The sequence below is a fragment of the Rhinolophus sinicus genome, linkage group LG03, assembly GCF_036562045.2.
Source record: "Rhinolophus sinicus isolate RSC01 linkage group LG03, ASM3656204v1, whole genome shotgun sequence".
Classification (NCBI taxonomy): domain Eukaryota; kingdom Metazoa; phylum Chordata; class Mammalia; order Chiroptera; family Rhinolophidae; genus Rhinolophus; species Rhinolophus sinicus.
The window spans coordinates 173325353-173347548 of NC_133753.1; the positions used below are offsets into that span (position 1 = coordinate 173325353).

Sequence of the window (22196 nt, forward strand, 5' to 3'; positions counted from 1 at the left end):
AATACACATTTGTGGAGCTCAAAAACATAGGTAGAGACTGAAGACATCCTGACTAAGGTTATACTTCTCCTTGGAGGAGTTATATCCAGAATACATGGACATTGACCAAATTCAGAAAAATCAAGTTCCAAAGGACTATGGTTGTAAGTGGTAGCAAATGGTGTTGTGTTGATAAATACATAGTATAGTTAGAAAGGTGGGGGATTTAATTGTGTTCCAGAAAGATATGCTGTTAAGACTTTGTAGATGAACCAGAGAGTTGAGACAATAATGATTTAAGTGAAAAAAAACCCCAAAAACAAAAAACAATTTGGCCTTTCTTATTTGAAGGTGAGAGTATGAGATGAACAGTCTGTGGTATTTTATTATGGCAGCCGTAGCAAACTAACTAGCATCGTTTCTCACTATAATGTAACCTTGAGTTTGACAGTGACTTTCAGGGACTTTGAAACTAATTAGAACCTTTCAAACAGATTTTGAACTGATTATTCATAAAAGCTACACAACATTCTCATGCATTACACCACAGATTTCCAAAAGAAGACCTTGAAATCAAGACTGAAAATAAAAGTACTGGAAATTGCTTCATTTTCTGTCTTACTTTGTTTCTGGAATGGCTGAGTTTGGAATGCTGTTCTGTCATTATGTTTAGACAGCCAAAGGTGTTATAGTTCAGTACGAATTTCCCAAAAATGATACTCAACTCTCTATAATATCCAGTAATTCACTTTTGTTTCTTTGAAAAAAAGAAAAACTATGTGTTTATTTTTAAGGAACAAAATATTCATTAGGTATGTGACTTTTGCTGAAGTTTTTGACTCATTCTCGTTTATGATCATGAGTATTTAATTATTTTAACATTGATGCTTTGGTATATGCTTTAATCGCTTTATATAGAACAGTTGTAAATGTATGGCTATCATGTTTGTTAAAATAAAAACAACACCACTAATATAATACAATTTTTATTTTAGCTCAAATCGTGTCTTAACAAACAGTAGCAATGCTTTTCCTGACTATCTTACAAATATATTTTCTGATGCAATTTTAAGATCTATAACTTCTTTTGTTAGGTCATTATACAGCTAATACTTACAATTTGATATTTTTAAAAGCTCTTTAAATACTTTAAGACAGTCTCGTGAAATCTAATATCTAATATGTCTCTCCAACTGGAGGGAGAGGGTTAGCATAACCACTGATGAAATAATGGAAACTATCCACAAATGTATTAGGCTCGAGGTGTTCCTAATCTGGCCACTTAAAAGGTGGTTTGGGCAGCAAAATCTGCAAAAAGGGATTGAAAGTGTGGCTTTTAGTATTAGTTTGTGTTGATGAATCTTCTTGGCATCCTCAGTGAATTAAGTGGTTAAGAACTTCTTGAGAATGCTTCATAGGTGGCTTAGGAGCCTGGAGACAAAGCAACCAGAATAACAGAATAATGTCAGTGTGGCCAGTAGGCTCAATCTCAAAGTATGAAATAGGCGCATTTGAATGTGTCATTGCACTTTTTCTCTTACTTCTTTAGTTCTTTTCTTCCTTCCTCCCTCCCTCCCTCTTTACAGAGTGTCAGTTTCCACACAGGAGTATTCACCGGAACAAGACAGATATATTCTGGACCTTTCCTAAGTGTACCTCCTATCACAAACTATCTCCCTATATTGTCAGGGCTCTTCTGTCATGTGGTGCTATTCATCTTTTAATATGTTAGTGAAAATTGTTTAATTATTTGGTATTATCTTTTATGAGATATTTCCTATGAATGACATTTGAACTAAAATTTGGAAAACCAATTCCTAATTAGACTTTTAAAGCATAGTCTAATTCTTCATCAGCCTAGTAGAATAAAGAGTTTTATTCCTTATATGTATTTTACAACTGCCTTCTTTCACCCAACCATAATAATAACTAGATTCCTTTGAATTCTCATTACAGTACTTGTATTATCTGCCAGGTTTGCACCTGATAATCAATACCTGGTAATGAAAGAGGGGCCATGCAGGGTAGAACTGATATGTTAATTAGGTCTCACCAAAGGATAAAATGACACCTAACATTCTTTCTTTAATTCTAAGGTAATGAAATATATGCATACAAATAATTATAGTATTAGTTAGTTTGGCTTGGTTTCATCATTGTACTGGGTTATCAGGTAACCACAAAGACTCCATGCATGAACACACAAGTTTTTCTTGTTCACCCAACATGTCAAGAGTAGGTGCAGGATCTTGGCTCCACAGTCACACAGAGCACAGGCTGTTGTATGCATCACATCCTTTTAGCTGCATCCTATCGAATACATGGTCTTCTTGGTTAGAGCAGAACAGAGACTGAAATTGTACACGGACTTGGCACTACTTCTGCCAGTAAGTTACATATATCACTTTCCCTCACAGCCTATTGTCCAATATTAGTCACAGGGTCCTGCCCAATTACAAGCAGGTGGAAAACTGAAATCCAGCGATGTGACTAGAAGGAAAAAAGAACTCCATGTGGGTGAACAACAAAACTTTCTACCAATAATTCATCTTAGCAGACCCTCTAGTAGAGTGACAGTGAATTACTGATTTTAAACTTCATGTAAGCAATTTTAATGCACCTAAGAAAATTGTTACACGTATGAAATCACTTTTTTAAATGAATGTATCAAGTAATACATATTCAAGTTGGTGTTGTACCACTGCAAGGATATGTGTATTACACCTCAAGATACTTTTTTTGGAAATCCTTCTTGAAAAATGTTTTCAGACTTGGCTAAGTAATACATATCCATATATGGCTTTAACTTCATAACTTATTGGTGAAAGAGTTATTCACTTGATAACTTGTCTATTCTTGGGGCTTGACTTCAAATTTCATTTATATATGTATGTGTACATTTCATTTATCTCTTCAAAAATAAGCCAAAGTATTTCATGCAGGCTTTGAAGAAAATTCAAACAAATTCCTAGAAATGTGTTAACAACTTGATCATAGGATGTGTAGTTAGTTTCCTCTAATGCTTACCTGAGGGAATAGCACATTTGAAAGTATAATGTTAGTTCCAGTGTTTTATTTGGAGTGCTTCTTGTTTCTTTAACTTCATAGTTATACTTATTGTAAAAAGTTCACGAAGGAGAATATTTAGAAAGTCAGTAAAATTTAAAGTCCCACATTAAACTGAGCTGTGAATATAAATTGGTAATAAGCCAAGCTGATTGGCACTGCCTATCCTTTTATTCTGCGTGGGCAGCAGTTTTTCATTCCTCTAACATTTGTAATAAAGCAAAGCTATAGGAAAAGTCAGAAATGAAATATGAGAATTTTGAAAGGCATATTCCTCATCACAAAAAAAAAATGACATGAAGGGAAAACATATCATGATGATTAACTACTTCATATTATCACCAACAGAAGTTTTCTAACACACAAAGACTAAACAAAGGCCAATTATGGGTATATAAGGAGATAGACTCACAGGCAATTTGTAATTCCTCATCAACCTTTATATTTTTTGCAGTTCAGGTTTTTCATACCCACCTGGGGACTTGCAAGACAAGCTGTGCAGTACCAACTTTGTACCTCCATCCCACTTTTCATTTTATTTCTCAGAAGCATGCTTCCCAGATTTAGTTACTATAACTAACAAAATAATGCCACTTGTTCCAATGACAACCGAGAACCTGCACAATCTAATATTACATTAATATAACACAGCCCAGCCATCCTTATTTTCTTTCAAAAATATTTGTCATTGCTGAACCAGATAACCTTTCCAGAGGAGTAAATTATTTTAGGAAGGCAAGTTAGGCTTTGGAATTTATAAAGAATATAAGTCATGAGCATTCAACAGGGTAAGATATTGCTTTAGATGTCAGGCCATCTTGATAAAAGCCAGTGTCTCCCCCTAAGTTACCAGCCTTTAGAATAGGTATCCCAATGTTATTAATACAGGTACCGCATAGCATGGTGGGTATTTCTAGTCCATGCTCTCGAAATCTGGCTAATGAAAATGTCTGCTGTGACCATGGTAATCTCACTGGGATTTCCCCTGACATTAGAGCATTTTTAGATCTTCCTCATATTAACTATTAGAACGTCTTTAGTCAGTTTCCCAGAGATCTTCTGAAAAATCCGAATGGCCTCATTGAGGATTCTCTTAGGAATATGTCCAGTTCAGTCATAAATCCCTGGAGACTCTGAGACACTTTGGTTAAAGGCATTAGAATACCTAAGACAGACGAGTGCTGTACTTGGAGAACAGACCATATTAACTGCAAAGTACTTCATCACAAAGATACTGCCAAGAGAGTTTTCACAGTTCAGTTTTTTCTTGCTTTTATCCAAACAAGCTTTGCCAGGCTGCTGCTGTGTTGCTGAAGTTTATAATTCTTTTTTATGGGTGTGATGGTCAGTGTGATGTGTCAACTAGGCTAGGCTACAGATTCCAGGGATTCAAACAAACATACAGGTATTGCTATGAAAGTATTTTGTACATGGGACTTAACTACAGTCAGTTGACTTTAGTAAGGGAGATTATTCTAGGTCGTCTTGGCGAACCTGATTTGATCAGTTGAAAAGCCTTAGGAGTGGAACTGAGGCTTCCCTCAAGAAGAAATTTGTATTTGTGGGCCGCAGCTTTACTCAGAGCCAGGCATCCTAGCAGCCCTTACTGACAGTCTGCCCTTTGGATTTTGGACTTGACTAGTCAGCTTCCATGATAAATTGAGCCTCTTACTGGTTCTGCTTCTGTGCTGGAACACTAGCTGATACCATGGATAATATACCCAGGAAGTCCTGAACCAGTATTTGGAATAGATCTTAGACTCAGAAAAAAACTCACTCTGTAAACTGGGAGCATTGCATTATTAGAAGTTTCTGCTAGTAATAGTTCATAAAACTACTATTTATAGACTGAAGAGCTACACAGAAATATCAGGCATTGGCTTACTCACTCCGGGTTGTGTAAGGTCGTCTTGTGAAAAATAGGACAGTCTTTGAACTAGTGCAGGCATTCTTATCTCAGCAAACATCTTCATTTAAACCTGAAAGAGTGTTGTTGCAGGTGTGCCATGCTTTGCCTTTTCACAGCTTTAAAAATCTCCCGAGGGGAGGGGAGTTTGCCAGCTTTATTCTAAAGCAAACCAAAGTATTATTAGCTTATTTTAGAGTCTGTGCAAGAGAAAGTGGTTTATCAAATTTTTGTACTCTACTTTTTTAAAAAGCTGTCAAGACGTTAAATAGCAATGTCATGGTATAGCACATTAGATTTTGGATTGACCTAAAATATGCAGATGATGAACTTGAGATGGATTGTATATGTGCTCAATCACCTGCCCAAATGCCCAAGTTATGCAGAAACATCATTGGAGTCTTGGAGATGTGATGACATGGCTGCCACACCACAGTGTTTCATTTTGAGGCACTATTATATCTTATCCAAGTTTGACTTTTCTTTACAGTAACTTTTCCGAGAGATAAATGAGTTTCGCCAAATCAGTTAGTATGCTTTTTTAAAAAAATAATAAGAAAGTAGTCAGTATTTGTCCATAATTTCTTCTTTGAGCTTTGGCTACCAGGGAGTTGCAGAATAAAATTCAGCTTCCAAATATGGTTATCTACATGAGATTTATTTTATTATTTTATAGCTCCCTTTATGATTTTAAATGTTGTCTTTCTTTTAAATGGTCACAAAAACAGAGGCTGAGTTAAATACTTGGGCTCCGGTTGTCTCTTAGAGAAGTCATTGCAGAAAGAGGCGTGAGGGGGAAGAGAAAAGAAAAGGGACAGATGAATAGCAGGGGCGTTCAAAACATCACCACAGTGGGCAGCACGACTCGATTTATTCAGATCCTCATAAGTATACAACATGCCCCCCTGAAATGCCCCTGCAGGATGGGATTGGAGCCTTTATCCAGTGAGATAAACTCACATACAAAGAAGACTTATCAGACTATTCAATAGCACCTGTCCCATATTAATGGTGTCTCTTAAGTTATTTTTGCTGTGAATGAGGCTTCAGGTAGAAAACCTGGATGTAGGATACTAAGGGTAACAGGTAAGTCTGAATGCTCACTGTTGCTGCGGCTGAACTCAGAAGTGGGTCAAGGAGGCTGATACAGAGTCCCAGGGGCATCTGCTCAGTCATATTATGTGTGTGCCTTTTGGTACAGCACTTCTCAGTTTTCTGGAACATAGTTGAGGAGAAATACATGCACACACACACACACACAAACACACACATGCACACACACACACACACACACACACACACACAATCATTACTTTCAAGTATACTCTGCAAGCTTTTTCTTATTTTGGGCATATTTGATTGAGTTTGAAGCTACAATTTTAAAGGAGAGGAAAGAAGGAGTTGAATGAGAGGTTTTACGAACAACAAGTGAAATAAATGGATGGAAAAGTGTCTGGACAAATGTATGTCCAGTAGTTGTACTGGAATGGAATGAAGGCATTTCTATTCTCTGCAAAGGCTTTACATAAACTAGCTAGAAGCATCACTTCTTTTTTCATGGAGAAAGAAGAATCGATCAGAAGATTCCTTGGAAATCTTTCTCACTCCAACAATTTGCCCATTTACATGCATGTTGACCCATAACCCGCCTTCCCTTTCACCTATATGGATTAACTATCTGCATTCTTCTAAAGGCCAAGCCCCCGCTACCCACTCCCTCCCACCTGCTGGCAGGTATGGTTCCAGTGACTTTCCCTCTCTCTTGTATCACTACTTTTCAATCAGGAAAGAAAAAGCAGTAATATTTCCCATTAAAGGGAAAACAAACAAAAAAAAAAAAAAAACCTTAGCCTGCTTTCCCGCCCCCGTCTTCACAGCTCCATTTCTCTGCTTCTCCTTGCCACAAAATTTCTTACATGATTTATGTAGGCTCTTTGCCTGCAGTTTTTCTCCTTTCTCTATCCTTAAATCCATGCCAATGATACTGTCTCCACCAATCCACTGAAATGACCTCCACATTACTTATTTAATAGCAACTTCTCCATCCTCCCCTCACACTGGCTCTCATCAGATTGAACACAGTCCCTCCTTTCTGTCACTCAGCACCCGGACACCATCCTCTCTTAGTTTCCTCCTACTTCATTGGTCACTTCTCTCAGGGCCTGCTCACACCTTTTCAAGGTGAGAGAAAGCTGACTGAAAACAACAATAAAACTTAAACACTGCCAAGAAAAGCTAGTTAAAGGAGTAAATAGGGAAAGAATAGGGGGTCTTGGACAGTTAAGAGTGCAGGCTGCTTTTATGTGGTGGTAAAAGAAGTGCTTCTGGATCTCCTCAATGTGTACAAGAAACTTAACCCTCAGTGGTCCTCAGATGCTGGTGAAACATGACATTGAATTCCTGAATGTGCCCAGGGAATAAGCAGGGCATACAGGTTTTAAAAAATAATATAATTTTAAAATGCAAATCTATTAACTAATATAATTAATTAAATATAAATCCTTTCAGAACCAATATATAGTCGTAAGAAGCCAACAAAGATTTCATAAAACACAGCAAAGGTCTTCTCATTACTGTTTGTCTTATAAAATTCTAGCTTGAATATGATAGGAAATTCAAGACAGCTATTCTAGAATCACAGAAGTTGTACATTCTTGGCAGGAGAGGAAATAACACATTAGAGAAGACAAGCCCATTAACATGGAGCTCGAATGGAGATAATTAGTGGTTTCAAAATCTTGAAATCTATGGTCACCTACTGTGACAGGAGTGAGAAGATAGAGTAAGACTTTGAGGAGCTTAATCAAGTGATCAGAGGTACAGGACAGGAAGGGGGAAAAAATCTACTTGTCCACTCAGATGGAAAAACAAGAAAATGGTAGTGTCAGAGACCTCGGTGAGAAGACTGAAGTGCTCAAAGCAAACAGTATCTAGCATTTTGACAAACTGTGTGGCAGTGTGATGGAAGAATGTGTGAGCAATTTTCTAGAAAAGAAAGAACTTCCCATAAGTGAGATGTGTTTACCACAATATACTTTCAGCTGTTTATACAAAAAGTGTCAACAACACATATGTATCCAGGAGGCGTATTTCTATTAATCACATTCTCAACCCACGAGTTATAAAAATTATTGTATAGGACAGTTCCATATGGTCAGGCCATCTGCTAAAAGACTTCCCTCAAGCAGATGAAGAAAAATACAATTAAAGAATGCATGTGGAATGTTTGGGGCCATTTTTATGCATTCCTAGTTTAGCTAAACTTCAACAGCTGTCTGCCAAATTATATTCACATTCACCTACTGACCAGCATCACAAAATATTATTAGAATTCAAAGCTGCTTGTGTCTGGGCAAGGTTTCCCACATTTCAAGATCTTTCCGAAGGAGGTAGAAAACAATAGGAAGTATTTCAATGCTGACATCAGGGTTCAGAAGAGAAACACTTGGTTTGATGGGGGCAGCTGCAAAAGCACAAACTCTGGAGAGTGTGCCCTCAATGAACTCACCCTGACCCAGCTGCTTCTGCTGAAGGAAGAGTCTGACTTTGAATATGGAGGAAACTAGGCTTGCCTTAGAAGGTAGAAGAAGTTTTGACATACTCTACCAGACTACAATTCCCAGACAAATTTCCTTAATCATTTTATTATAACGGTTCATTTTTAAGGACATAGCAAACTGAGCATATCATTGGTACCAAAGATAATCCCAACGTGAGAAAATGCATTTATCGCTTTTTTGTAACCACTGAAGGAAAAAAAAAAGCACTGCATTCCAATGACTTCAAACAAGAAAATGTAGCATATATAGGGAAAATCTGGCAAAACTATTATGAGAATCTAGTTTTATAATTTGTTTTTATAGTGATCTGCCTATCTATTTTGACCCTCAGTTCTTCACCAGATGTAGGACTTGCTTTTTGCCAAGTCACAAAAATTATTGTGCTTTTCAATTCAGTACCCATTCACATCGGTTGGTCTAAAATTTCTAAACAAATGTATAGATTTTAGATAGTCATATTTGTAAACTTTTTATGTAAACTGGTCATAAATGTCATAGAGAGAGTATCTCAAAATGGGAAGAGGGGCACAGGAAGGGAGCTTGGTTGGTCAATTAGTCTTTAATACTATCCAGATAGGGAATGTTGTGATTGGTTATGAGAAGATGAGGCTATATGTCATCTGGAACGTACCTGACTCAGTGTAATGGATGTGTTTCTTAAGACTGTTTTGGGCCGGCCTGGTGGCTCAGGCGGTTAGAGCTCCATGCTCCTAACTCCGAAGGCTGCCGATTCAATTCCCACATGGGCCAGTGGGCTCTCAACCACAAGGTTGCCAGTTCAATTCCTCGAGTTCCGCAAGGGATGGTGGGCTGTACCCCCTGCAACTGGCAACGGCAACTGGACCTGGAGCTGAGTTGCACCCTCCGTAACTAAGACTGAAAGGACAACAACTTGAAGCTGAACAGCACCCTCCACAACTAAGATTGAAAGGACAACGACTTCACTTGGAAAAAAGTCCTGGAAGTACATACTGTTCCCCAATAAAGTACTGTTACCCTTCCCCAATAAAAAAATAAATAAATAAATTAAAAAAAAAAAAAAACTAAATAAAAAAATAGAAAAACAGACTGTTTGCTAGTAGATAGAGGCAGTGATCTATTTGTCTCTATGGGATGCACACCAAATTTCTACTACTATGTTTAAGCCAGCACCAGACCTGAGCAACTAGATTGTTTTTGTTCCTTTACCCTCCAATAATTGTGCTCTCTTTGATCCCAAAGACAAAATATGACCAAGGCTCATGTTGAGCATTCAAAGAGAATGAGAAACAAGTGCAAATGTATGAACAATGGCACATTCAGTCTCTTTACAGATAATTAATTAATTACCTAATTAATTCCACAGAGTGTTCTTCCTGAGTCCTTAATACATTGCAGAACTAGTCCCTTGTGATTGATTGAGGAGGGGATGGTGTATGGCAGCATCATCAAGTTTAAAGTCATAAAAGTTATAGAATATAAGAGCTATAGAATAGTTATAGAACATAATCAGCAATAGCTAATTACATAAAATTCTCATTTTACAGATAAAAAAAAACAAGAGTCTCAGATAGGGGTCATAACTTATTCAGACAGACAGCTGATAAGCAATAGGACTAAACCTAGGATGCCTAGCTTGAAATTAGAGCTTTTCCTTCGGGCAGCTCATAAAATTTTACTAAGAACCTTTCAAATCTATTATCTGCCATCTTTGGACTAAACTCCATGCACTGAAAATTATAATATAATCTCCCAGCCCACACAGTGAGTTATGAATCAACTCCTACTCAGGATGAATCTCAGCAGGTTTGTGAATCATAGCAGTCCCTCTTACTCCACTTTCCTATGTCTAAATTTGAAGGGAGGAAGAAGAAAACATGGGGGAGATAGAACTACCTGTCTCTCCAGCTCTGCTGGGAGCAAGAACATGAACCCTTTCTCCAGTGGCACTTCAGCCAAACTGGATTTGAGATCACCTACAGGAAAGCGTTAGTTGTGGTGCACAGTGCAACTTATTGAATATAACACTGTGACTTAATAAGAATGGAATTTTGTCTAATGGTTTAAACATGCTCATTAAGCAGAAGAGATACTACTGTGTGTTTATAATATGTGTATGTAAAACACCAAAGCAGAATATGACAAACCATGTTATCATTGTCTATAACAGGACATGCTTTATTCTGACATCTGGAAAATTTGTAGCAGTCCCCCCAATTAATATAGGACATTTGCATATCTGTATAAGACAACAGTTCGTATAGCAGATGCCAATGCATCATTAATAAAATATGTTCAGCTACTATGTACTTCAAAAATTTAAAGGAATTCTCTTTACCAAGGCTGAGAGCTGTCTTGCCTTTTTCATGATATTACAAAAAAGGCAATTATCAAATATGTTATAAGTGTTTATTCATGGATGTCTTATAACACATTGAGGAAGTTTCTTTATATGTTTAGCTTATTGAGCATTTTTATCATTGAGTGGTATTGGATTTTGTTAAGTTCTCTTTTTAAATTTATTGATATAATCATGTTTTCTCTAACTTTCATTAACATTTATTGATTTTGAGATGTTAAGCCAACCTTGCATTTCTGTGATAAACTCCATTTAATCATGGTGTATAGTCTTTTTAAAATATATATTTCTGGATTCAGTTTGCTAACATGTTAATTTTTTGAGTTTTTGTGCCAGGTGATAATGTCTATAGTATTCTGTTGTTGTGATGTCTGTGCTCCTTTGGTATCCTAGTAAAACTGGCCCCAGAAAATGAGTTGGGGACTCATTCTAGTTTTCTATTTTAACCTCCTCTTCCATTTTTAAAAAGAGTTTGTGTTGAATTTCGTATGATTTCTTCCTTACATGCTTGGTAGAATTCATCAGTGAAAGCATTTAAATCTGGGCTTTGCTAAGCAAAAAGATTTTTAATTACTGCAAAAAAATCAATTTCTTAATTTGATATACATTTATTTAGATTTTCTGTTTTTTTCTTGAATAGTTTTGGTAAATAGTATACGTCGAATACTTTTTCTATTTTGTCTTAGTTGTTTGCTTTGTTGGCATAAAGTTACTTATAATATTCCTTTATAATACTTTCTGTAGGGTATGAAGTCATTTTTCTTTTTCATTCCTGATCTTGACAATTTATGACCTCTTGCTTTATTTCTTGGTCAGTCTAATTAAAGAATATCTATTATATTGATCTTTACAAAAACCCAAATTTTGTTTCATTGATTTTATTTCTTAGGTTCTTCTATTTCATTAACTTCTGCTCTCATTTTTATTTTCTCCCTTCTTACTCTGTATCTGACTTGCTCTACTTTATCTCAATTCTTGGAGTAGAAGTTTAAATTATTGATTCTCTATTTTTTTTTCTAATTTAAGCATTTATGGTTATAAATTTCCACCTAAGCACTGAATTAGTAGCATCCCATACATTTTGACATACTTTTATAGTGTTTACTTTAAGACATTTTCTAATTTTATTTTTTATTTCTTCTTTGAGTCATGAGTTACATAGAAGTATTTTTTTAATTTCCATATATTTAAGAGTTTCTCAGATATCTTTTCTTTATTTGTAACTTAATTCTCTTATGGTCATAGAACATACATTGTATGATTTCATTCTTTTGTCTTTTACTGAGCTTTGTTTTATGAACTAGTATATAATCTACCCTGAAGAATGTCCCATGTGTTCTTGAAAAGAATGTATATTCTTCAGTCATTTGGTAGTATGTTCATTTGGTCAGTTGGATTGATAGTGTTTCACAAGTATGTAGCCTTACTTATTTTGTTTCTAACTGTACCAATTATTAAAGTGAAGTATTGAAATCTCCACCTATAAAATTTTAATTGTCTATTTCTTCTTTCATTTTCCAGGTTTTGTTTCGTGTACATTGCATCTCTCTTCTGAAGTATGTATGCATTTTTAATTGTTATAATTGTTATATCTTTTTGGTGTATTGACCTTTTTGAGAATAAGGAATGGCTCTTTTTTTCTCTAGCAACATTTCTTGTCTTAAGTTCTATTTTTGCTTGATATTAATGTAGCCATTCCAGCTCTCTCATAGGTATTATTTGCGTGATATGTCTTTTTCCATCCTTTTATTTCAGCAATTTGTGTTTTTGAACCTTGAGTTTGTCTCTCATAGACAGCAGATACCTGTATCTCCTCCTTTTGAATGGAGTATTTAGTCCATTTACATATACTGCAATTATCAATATAGTTGGATTAATGTCTGTCGCTTTGATATTTGTTTTTTTCTGTCTCATGTCTTTAATATTCCCTTTCCCTTATTGCTTTTTTTGTGTGTGTTAAAATATTTTCAGTGCAGCAGTTTTACTTCTGAGTGGATTGTGTTAGCTATGTATTTTTTGAGTTATTTTCTTTGGTTAATTGGTTGCTCCAGTTACAATATGCATTTTCAATTTATCACAATCTACTTCAGTATGATAATTCCAATAGAATATGGCAACTTTGCTCCAAAATAGCTCTGATGTGCTTTTTACATAGTCATATTTGTTACTTTAACATTTTAACATTCATGCTTACTGATATTCTCTGGAAAGCCCTAAGAAGTCATAATACTCATATATTCAGTGGGTGTTATATCTGTTTATTGATGATGATGGTCTTTTCATTACTCCTTCTTTGAGCACAGCTGGTAAACCATATCTTTCTTTGATTCTCAGATTCTGCAGTGAGTGTAGATAGTAGTATAAAGAAAATGAATTGTCTTTTATCACTTTCTATTTGAGGTGGATTGACTGGACCCCTGCTTCATAATCCCCTCAAAGGTAGCTAATAATACAAATACAATTGCCCACTAGATTTTCTAAGAATCCACAAATTATTTGCCCAAGTATAATTTTTATCTGGCCTCTGAAGGAGTTTTATTTAAAATATGACAAATCCACTTTATTTAGTAAAAGTTATGACTCTAAATATCTATTAAGTCATTACATAGGTTAATCAGAAAAAGTCTAGACTTAATTCAGGGTTGATTCCTACTCCCTGTCCTCTTGCCCACAGCCAGCAGATGCCACTGTGTGCCCGGTGCTATGGGTGCATGGCCTTGCCATGCCTAAAGAAGCATATCTTCCCCATGGGTTTTCTCACTGCAGGGCCTGCTCTCTATCTTCTGTCTTTGAGAATATGCAGCCATGAGTTGCCCATGAGTTGCAGGCTAGACACCTGGCTTTCTCTGACAAACTCACAAGAGGGGACAGAGTTTGCTGGTTTGTTTGCTTGTTTATTTGTTTGTTTATTTATTCTCACTTGAACCATAACCTTTCCCCTTCCCTTCAATTCCTTTTTTTTTTTTTTTTTCACATTTCGCTTGGGATTTTTTTTTTTTTTTTTCTATTGGTCCCAATACACATCAGTATAGAAAGCCCTGGGCTTTCCAACCGACTCACCAGAAAGGGAGTCCACCAGAAAGGGAACTATGTGGTAGACTAGTGATTCCATAACAAGTGCTATCACTGAAGGGCAGTGAGAATTCTTTCAGGTTGTAGTGAGTAAAGTATAAATATCTCTAGGCATCATTTCAAAAGCAATCTCCTTGTTTAGTACGCATTCCTTTAATATATCACTGTCATTTTTCATTATAATTCTAAGAAATCATTTGGATTAAAACAGGATGTTTATAGAAAGTCCCCTTGCTTTTACCCAATAAGGCTTTTGGAGTCATGGACATAGTAATGCCATGAACTTTACAACGAGGAATGCTGAGTGCTTAAGCTAACTGAGTGCCAACTTGCCAGTCTGCTTGGCGTTCTGTTAGTAGGTCCTCGTTTATTTTCTTCAATTTTTCTTCATCACAGAATATAGATATCAAACTGAGATGTCAATATACATATAATTTATACTGGTAAATGCCATGTTATCTAGCTTCTGTTTTGAAAATTCTCCCAGACTCCTCTCCTCACATCATTGTCTGACCTTTTTTTCCTCTAAGTGCTTTAGCGTTGAATCATTAGAAAATAGTACATTTAATTGTGAAATATATATATATATATATATATATATATATATATATACACACACACACACATATATAAAACGTGATGTCTCACTATTGTTAACTTCTTGACAAACTATAGTACAACATCAAAACCAGGAAATTGGCATTTATAAAATCCATAGAACTTATGCAAATTTTTCTATTCATACATGTATGTGTGTGTGTGATTCTCTACAATTTTATCACATGGGTAGCTCTGTGTCACCATCACCACAATCAGGATACTTAACTGTATCATCACCACAAGATTCCCTAGTCCTACCCCTTTATAGCCACATCTGCCCCAGTCCCAATCCCATGTCTAAACCCTAGCCACCGCTAATCTGTTCTTCTTATCTATGATTATGGCACTTCACAAATGTTACACAAGTGGGTTCATGAATGAATCTAAAGTAAGTGTCCTTTTGAGACTGGCTTTTTGCATTTAGCATAATTTCTTTGAGGTTAATCTGAGTGGTTATCTGTATCAGTAGTTCTTTCTTTGTAATCACTGAGCAGTATTATGTGATATGAATGTACTCACCGAAGGACCATCTGAGTTGTTTTCAGTTCTGGATTATTAAAAAATAAAAAATAAAAACCTGTTGTGAACTCTCATGTACACATGAATCTGCATGAATTAAAAAAAAAATTTCTCTGTGATGTATGTCCTAGTCATGTGGTAAGTCAATTTTTAGTATTGAAAGTAACTGCTAAACTATTTTCCGGAGTAGCTGTACCAAAGGCAATGAGTGAATCATCTAATTTCTTTGCACCCTCTCCAGCATTTAGGGTTATCACTAGTTATTTTATTTCAGCTCTTCTGATAGATGTGTTGTGATGACGCCTTTGGTTTTAATAATGATGATGATGATGGTAATATTTTTCATAGTTCCTTCTTTGAATACTGTTGGTAAACCTGTGTTTCCTTGACCCTCAGATGATGTTGAATATCTTTTCACATGCTTCTTTTTCATCTGTATAGTCTCTTCAGTTAAATATCTATGTTTACCTTTTGCTTATTTTTAATTGGATTGTTTTTTTACTAAAGCTGCGTTTTTAGGAATTCTTTATATATTCTAAATACATAATTTTTTAGATGTGTGATTTGCAACTACTTCTCCAAGTATGTAATTTGTCTTTTCATCCTAATAATAGAGTCTTTTTACAGCATAAATTTTTAATTTTGGTGAAGTCCATTCTGTCAATTTCTCCTTTTATAAATCATGCTTTTGATGTCAAGTCTAAGAACTCTGCCTAATCCTAGGTTCTAAAGATTTTTCTCTCGGATTTTTTTTTTTTTTTTTTTGGAAGTTTTAGAATGTTCTGTTTTATACTTAAGTCTGTGATCCATTTTTGAGATAAATTTTGTATAAGATGTGAGTTTTAAGTAGAGGTTCATTTGGGGCCTATGGATATCCAATTGTTCCAGCTACCCCTTGTTTTTGTTCTTTTGTCAAAAATTAATTGGACACATATTTGTGGATGATATATTTGTGGCTTTTCTGTCCTGTTCAATTGCTCTTTGTCTATCTTTTCACCAGTTCCACAATGTCTTGATAACTATAGTCCTAACACTGGGAAGTTTGATTCTTCTCGCTTTATTCTTTTTCAAAATTGTTTCGACTATGCTAGGATATATGACTTTTAAAGAAAAAACACATACTCTATAGATACATAAAACTAACAACAGGAAGGCCAAGGCTAGGAGCCATATGTATAGTAACAAAACATTATCATGCTGTCAGTAAAAAAAAGTGGATTTGTATAATCTAAAGAAGAAAATTTTTAAAAAAATCTCTATTCTATTTCTAAGATTAACTGTTAGGAAGTAATCAGGAAACTTTGTTGTTTGCTGCCTAACAATATGAATTGTGATACTGCTTCTAATGGCCCACATTTTGAATCTACTAATTCTAACAGATTGGGGTTATTCAAAGTATGGTTCACTTTCTAATGTTGGTCTGAAAACTGGTTTGTAGTGAATCCATAACATGATAAGGTAAGGAATTGAAAGTAAGTTTAAACTTTTATAGCACTTGACAAGATAATTTCCTGTCTGTTGAACTTAATAATTTAAAAATAGAAGCTTCTACCCTCATACACTGTTGGTGGGAATGCAGTCTGGTACAGCCGCTGTGGAAGGCAGTGTGGAGGTTCCTTAAAAAATTAAGAATAGAATTACCATATGACCCAGCAATCCCTCTCCTGGGTATCTACCCAAAAAATCTGAAAATATTTATACATAAAGACACGTATGCTCCAATGTCCGTTGCAGCTTTATTTATGGTGGCCCAGACATGGAAACAACCAAAATGTCCTTCGATAAATGAAGGGATAAAGAAGTTGTGGTATATATACACAATGGAATACTATTCGGCAATAAGAAAAGATGAAATAGGACCATTTGTGACAATGTGGATGGATCTTGAGATTATAATGCTAAGCGAAATAAGTCAGACAGAAAAAGTAGAGAACCATATGATTTCACTGATATGTGGTATATAAACCAAAAGCAACAACAACAAAAAAGACAAATGAGAAACAAAAACTCATAGACACAGACAATAGTTTAGTGGTTAACGAGTGTAAGGGGGTGGTGGTAGATGAAGGTAAAGGGGTCAAATATATGGTGATGGAAGAAGAACTGACTCTGGGTGGTGAACACACAATGGGATTTATAGATGATGTAATACAGAATTGTACACCTGAAATCTATGTAACTTTACTAACAATTGTCACCCCAATAAACTTTAATTAAAGAAAAAAATAGAAGCTTGTATTCTATGCTCGTTTTTCTTTTCTTTTTTTATTGACACTCATTTTATTATCACTTATTTTTTTGACACTTATTTTAACTTGTGATAAAAGTAATGATCCACTACAGACTAAAATTTTGTTAAAAAATTGCTCTTTCATCCCAGATAGCTAAGAAGCAGTGATTAGACCCATGCTTCCTAACCTATATAATTTTATAACACAGATTTTAAAAAGTTGGTAATGTTTGTATGGGACACTGGAAGAAAATCAAGGGTATTTAATAGCTGTCTAAGTGAGTTTGAGTGAAAAAAAATTGTTTTACACAATATAGTTATGATAAAAAAGCATATTTCAAAACAGGAAAGACGTTAATTGTTGAACCAAATAAAAATATTTTCCAATTTTTTTTAAATGAGAAATTTGAACTTGGTTCTGTGCAGGTGATTCTCTGCATCAGGACATAAAAGAGTTGAATTTCTATTTAAGGAATTTAACAAATTTTGCTTTTCTTCAATCACTAAACAAAACCTTGAAATTTCTTGTTGGAGAACCCTATTTGATTTTTAATCCAACTATACTGTTTTCATAGAAAACACTTCAAAGTATCCAGGATGCTCTAATTTGCAGAATGATCATGGATTGTCAGAACAGTCGTGCTGCAGTTCCCTGAATGCATCACTCAAAAAGCTCATCAAGAGGAAATGGACAGAGTTTTCTGATTCGTGGAAACAGAAATAGAAGATGTTACCTGGAGCTGCCGTTACTAGGTGCCGCATTTGGCCTCCTTTCCCTTCTACCGCGTCTGGCCACATGATGATCTTTTCAGCATGTTTCTTGGTGCCTGGAATATAAACCCCTTCAACAGCACTCCAGGCCTTCCGCCACAGTGGACAGCAGTGGTGAGCTCTGCAGCTGGCCCCTGATGAAGACATCCAGGTAGGAGAGCACCTCCTTGACCTTTCCACCGTGTCCTAACGGAACAGCATGTGCGTGGTACACTCCTAGCTCATAGCCTACCGGGACCACAGGCCGCCTCGTTACTTGCTGCCCTGTTCCAAGGAGCACCAAACAGGCTGCTCACAGACAGGCAACCGAACCAAGTTCTCCCCTACTCCCTTGGGCCCTGCCAAGTTGCCACCAGGGAAGAAAAATATCAGGATCTCCTGGCTCATCATTTTGTGTCTCCGCACATCTGTTTGGAAGCTCTGCACCAGGCTATATGTTCTTTAAAGCAGGAATCATCTCTACCTTGCTCACTGTAGTACCACCATGTCCAGCACAGTTTCCTATTACATAGTATATGCTAAATGTAGTAAAGAGTTGCTGAATGAATTCATTTCCATCAATACATGACTGGTTGAATAAGTATGATCTCTTCATACAAGAAAATGCTATGCAACCTCTAAATTGAATTTCCCAGGAAGCTGTCAATAAATAACCCTGGGCAAAAAAGTTAAGCTGCCAAACAGCATGCATAATATAACCCAATTTACATAAATTATATATGGGTTTGTTTATACATATGGCAATACCATGAAGAATGTTAACAACTCGGGTTTTGTCTTATTTTAAATTTTCTAATTCTGTTTTTCTCTAATCTTTCTACAATTACTTACATAGACAGTGCCTCACAGAGCATTAACAGGGATGAGTTATGGTATCGGCAAGAGGAGTAAGTGAGCAGCCAGTCCAAAGACTGACCTTTGTTGTCTTTCTTTTCAGTTGACCACGCAGTGTATGAACTGAGCAAATACACATTGTGTACACTTATAGAATAGTTTGTATTTTCCAAAGGTCTTCCATATATCACATCTCATAAGCTTCTCAAGTAAAATTATGACTCTTGTGCTCCTTTCCTTGCCCCAACTGACAGTGTGTTTTCCTAACTTTTAAAAGTCCCTCCTGTGTGAAGTCCTTCAAGGAGGGACCGTTAGTGAGATGAATCAACATGTATCTTTGGGGCATAGTGGTTACTCTGTCTTCTCTTGTTCAGCATCATCACTCACCCTGCTCCATGCCTACATGGAATTTTTACTAAAATTGTTCTTATGGTTTGTACTTGGATGTTATTTTCTTAAAGCACAAGACTATGGAGAATAAGGCAGAAACAAATTCAAACAAGGTCAGTCATGCGTACTCAGACTCACTCCTCTGTGTTCATGGCTAAAAACTTGGTTAATCCATATTCCTGCTCCATCTGACTCCCTGCTAATATCGGGTTACGATGGTCTACACGGTCCCTGCCCTCTGTGCACCTAGACTTCTAGCTGCCCACGTCAAGACGCTGTCTTACATGCCCAAATGTTACTTAAGTTTACAGCTCAAACCCCAGCTTTATAATAAATGAGCTAAAAGACAGAAAGGTAAAATGGTGAACCCAGGGACACACAGTCAGTGATGGAGTTTAGACAACACAACCTACTGTGTTGTTTTTCTCACTTGTGACACTATTGTAATTACAAAATGATAGTCATATAGTTTTATAATTGCAAACAAACTTTTAAACACAGCTGTTTTTAAAAAATAAAATGGGCTTTCTCCATCACATTTTTCAATAGAATAGACATGAACATTTCTAACAATCTTCCTGCAGAGGGAGAACACATGTGTTATTTAAATAGCTCCTACACCATTCCCCTGAAATGGATTTAGTTAAGATCAATAATTGTTTTGACTTTATTTGTCTTTTGCATTTTTCAAAACGCAATGTTCTTTTCTGAATATAAAAGAAAATTGAGACAATTAAGAAAAACGTGAAAACATAAGTTTTCATAATCCTATCACACAGAGCTAACCACATAAACATCTCATAATATGTTTTTGGCAGTTGGTTCTCTAAGCAATTTTAATTGATAATAGATCATGAGCATTTTTCTGTATCATTAAACATATTTAAACATAATTGAAAATGCAATTTTTAATTAGATTATTTTAAAAGCTTTTAAGAGAGCTATCAATCAATCTATATGCTGTATTTGTTTGCAAACATTTTTCTCAGATTGCTTATCAATTTTATGGCATTTGCAATACGTAGAATATCTTAATTTTCATGCAGTATAATTTAAAGATCTGTCTTTTTGTACTTCTATTCAGAGAATGACCTTTCCCATGTTTCAGTAAGGTAAATATTTACATAACTTTTCTCCTAGTCCTTTTAAATGGTTTTGGGGTTCTTTTTAGTTTAATACCATTCCTTTCTAAATCTATAAGTTTATTTTGTAGTATGTGGTGACATAAGGGTCTTACTTTTTCTAAATTGTTAAGCGGTTCTTTTTAATCTTTTAAATAATCTAGTATTTGCCAATAGTTAGAAATGACAATTGTATCTATTTATACATATAAATAGATACATAAAAGCACCAACCTCAGACTTCACAGTACCAGCCAAAGAAGACATCTCTTGCATAATTCATTTCCTTTACTACTTTGCCTTCCACTCCCCAGCTCAGCCCTCAGAGGTGGCACTGGGTGGAAGAGAAGGAGCTGACCCAACCTCCCCACCCCCCACACCAATCTCTCTACTCCCCACTGTAGACTCCCAGTCTGAAGTTCCATGCTGACAGAAGAGGAAAGTTTCTTTTAAAACATTATTTGAAATCATGAGTCTTAAACTGAATAAAACTTTTAATTCTGAATTTAGCCTCCTCTTGGGAAAGAATCCGAAGGATTTATTATCTAAAAATAAATGAAAAAAAATTTAAGCCTAAGATATTCTGTCAAGTGGAGGGAAAGTAACCCCAAGTGGCTTTAAAGAAAAGTAGGTGCTTTTTATTTTAACCCTGTTATCTCCTTATTCTGCTCTTTCTTCCTAATGGGTATATATAGGTAGTAAAAGTAGATAGATGATAGATAGATAGATAGATAGATAGATAGATAGATAGATAGATAGATAAGTGGATATATAATTTCTAGTCATCAGATGTGTCTGTGTATATGTTTGTGTGTGTGCATCAGACTTCCCCTTATAAAACTCTAATATATTTTTAGAAACTAGAAATAATATCATTTATGAGATTGAGATCAATTCCTGCCTTCTAGGAAATGACTGGAATATCCTTGAGCAGAACTTACCTTGGTTCTAACAGTACCCCTCAGTATATGTACCCTTTGTAAGGGAACTACCTAGTTCTGTAGTACTAGTACTAGTAGAACTAGAACTAGAACGCGTTCTGTAGTACTAGTTCTGTAGTACTAGTACTAGTAGAACTAGAACTAGAACAAGTTCTGCAGTACTAGTTCTGTAGTACTAGTCAGCACTCCCACAATGGACCCTGCAACACTCAGAGGAAAACTAATTTTCAACAATGAAAAAAGGAATGAATCACATCATAAAAGGAGTAAAAAGGAATTATAATTCATCGTGCAGTTTCAGAATGGTAAGATCAGCATCATAAATGGTATTAGGTTGGTGTAAAAGTAATTGCGGTTTTTACAGCTATTTTTTTTCTCCCCAATGAATAACAACATAGATTTGATTTGATTTTTTTCTACTCAGGTCCTCTGCCCTTTTGTTTTTTTAATTAGTTTCAGGTGCACAAAACAATGTAATAGTTAGACACATCCCTCACAAAGTGATAACCCCCCTCCCCCAATCTACTACCCCTCTGACATCGTACATAGCTGTTACAGTTCCACTGACTCTACTCCTTATTCTGTACTCCACACCATATATATATATATATATATATATATATATATATATATATATATATATACACACATATATATATATACACACACACATATATATATACACACACACACATATATACACATATATATTGTGTGTATATATATATATATATATATATATATATATATATATACTAAATTATAGTTGGCATTCATTATTATTCAGCTTCAGCTTCAGGTGTACAGCACAGTGGTCAGGCACCTACACCGTCCCTGAAGTTTTCTCCCTAATAAGACAAGTGTCCATT

General features: G+C 35.5%; 1 long non-coding RNA gene across 1 annotated transcript in view; it reads left to right on the forward strand.

Moving 5' to 3' along the window:
• The window catches only part of LOC141570434 (uncharacterized), a 476097-nt gene that overhangs the window by 406546 nt on the left and 47355 nt on the right, over nucleotides 1-22196 (forward strand). Inside the window, exon 4 of the long non-coding RNA XR_012494439.1 lies at nucleotides 12371-12405. This is a non-coding gene — a long non-coding RNA (uncharacterized LOC141570434). The remainder of the gene's footprint in view (nucleotides 1-12370; nucleotides 12406-22196) is intronic.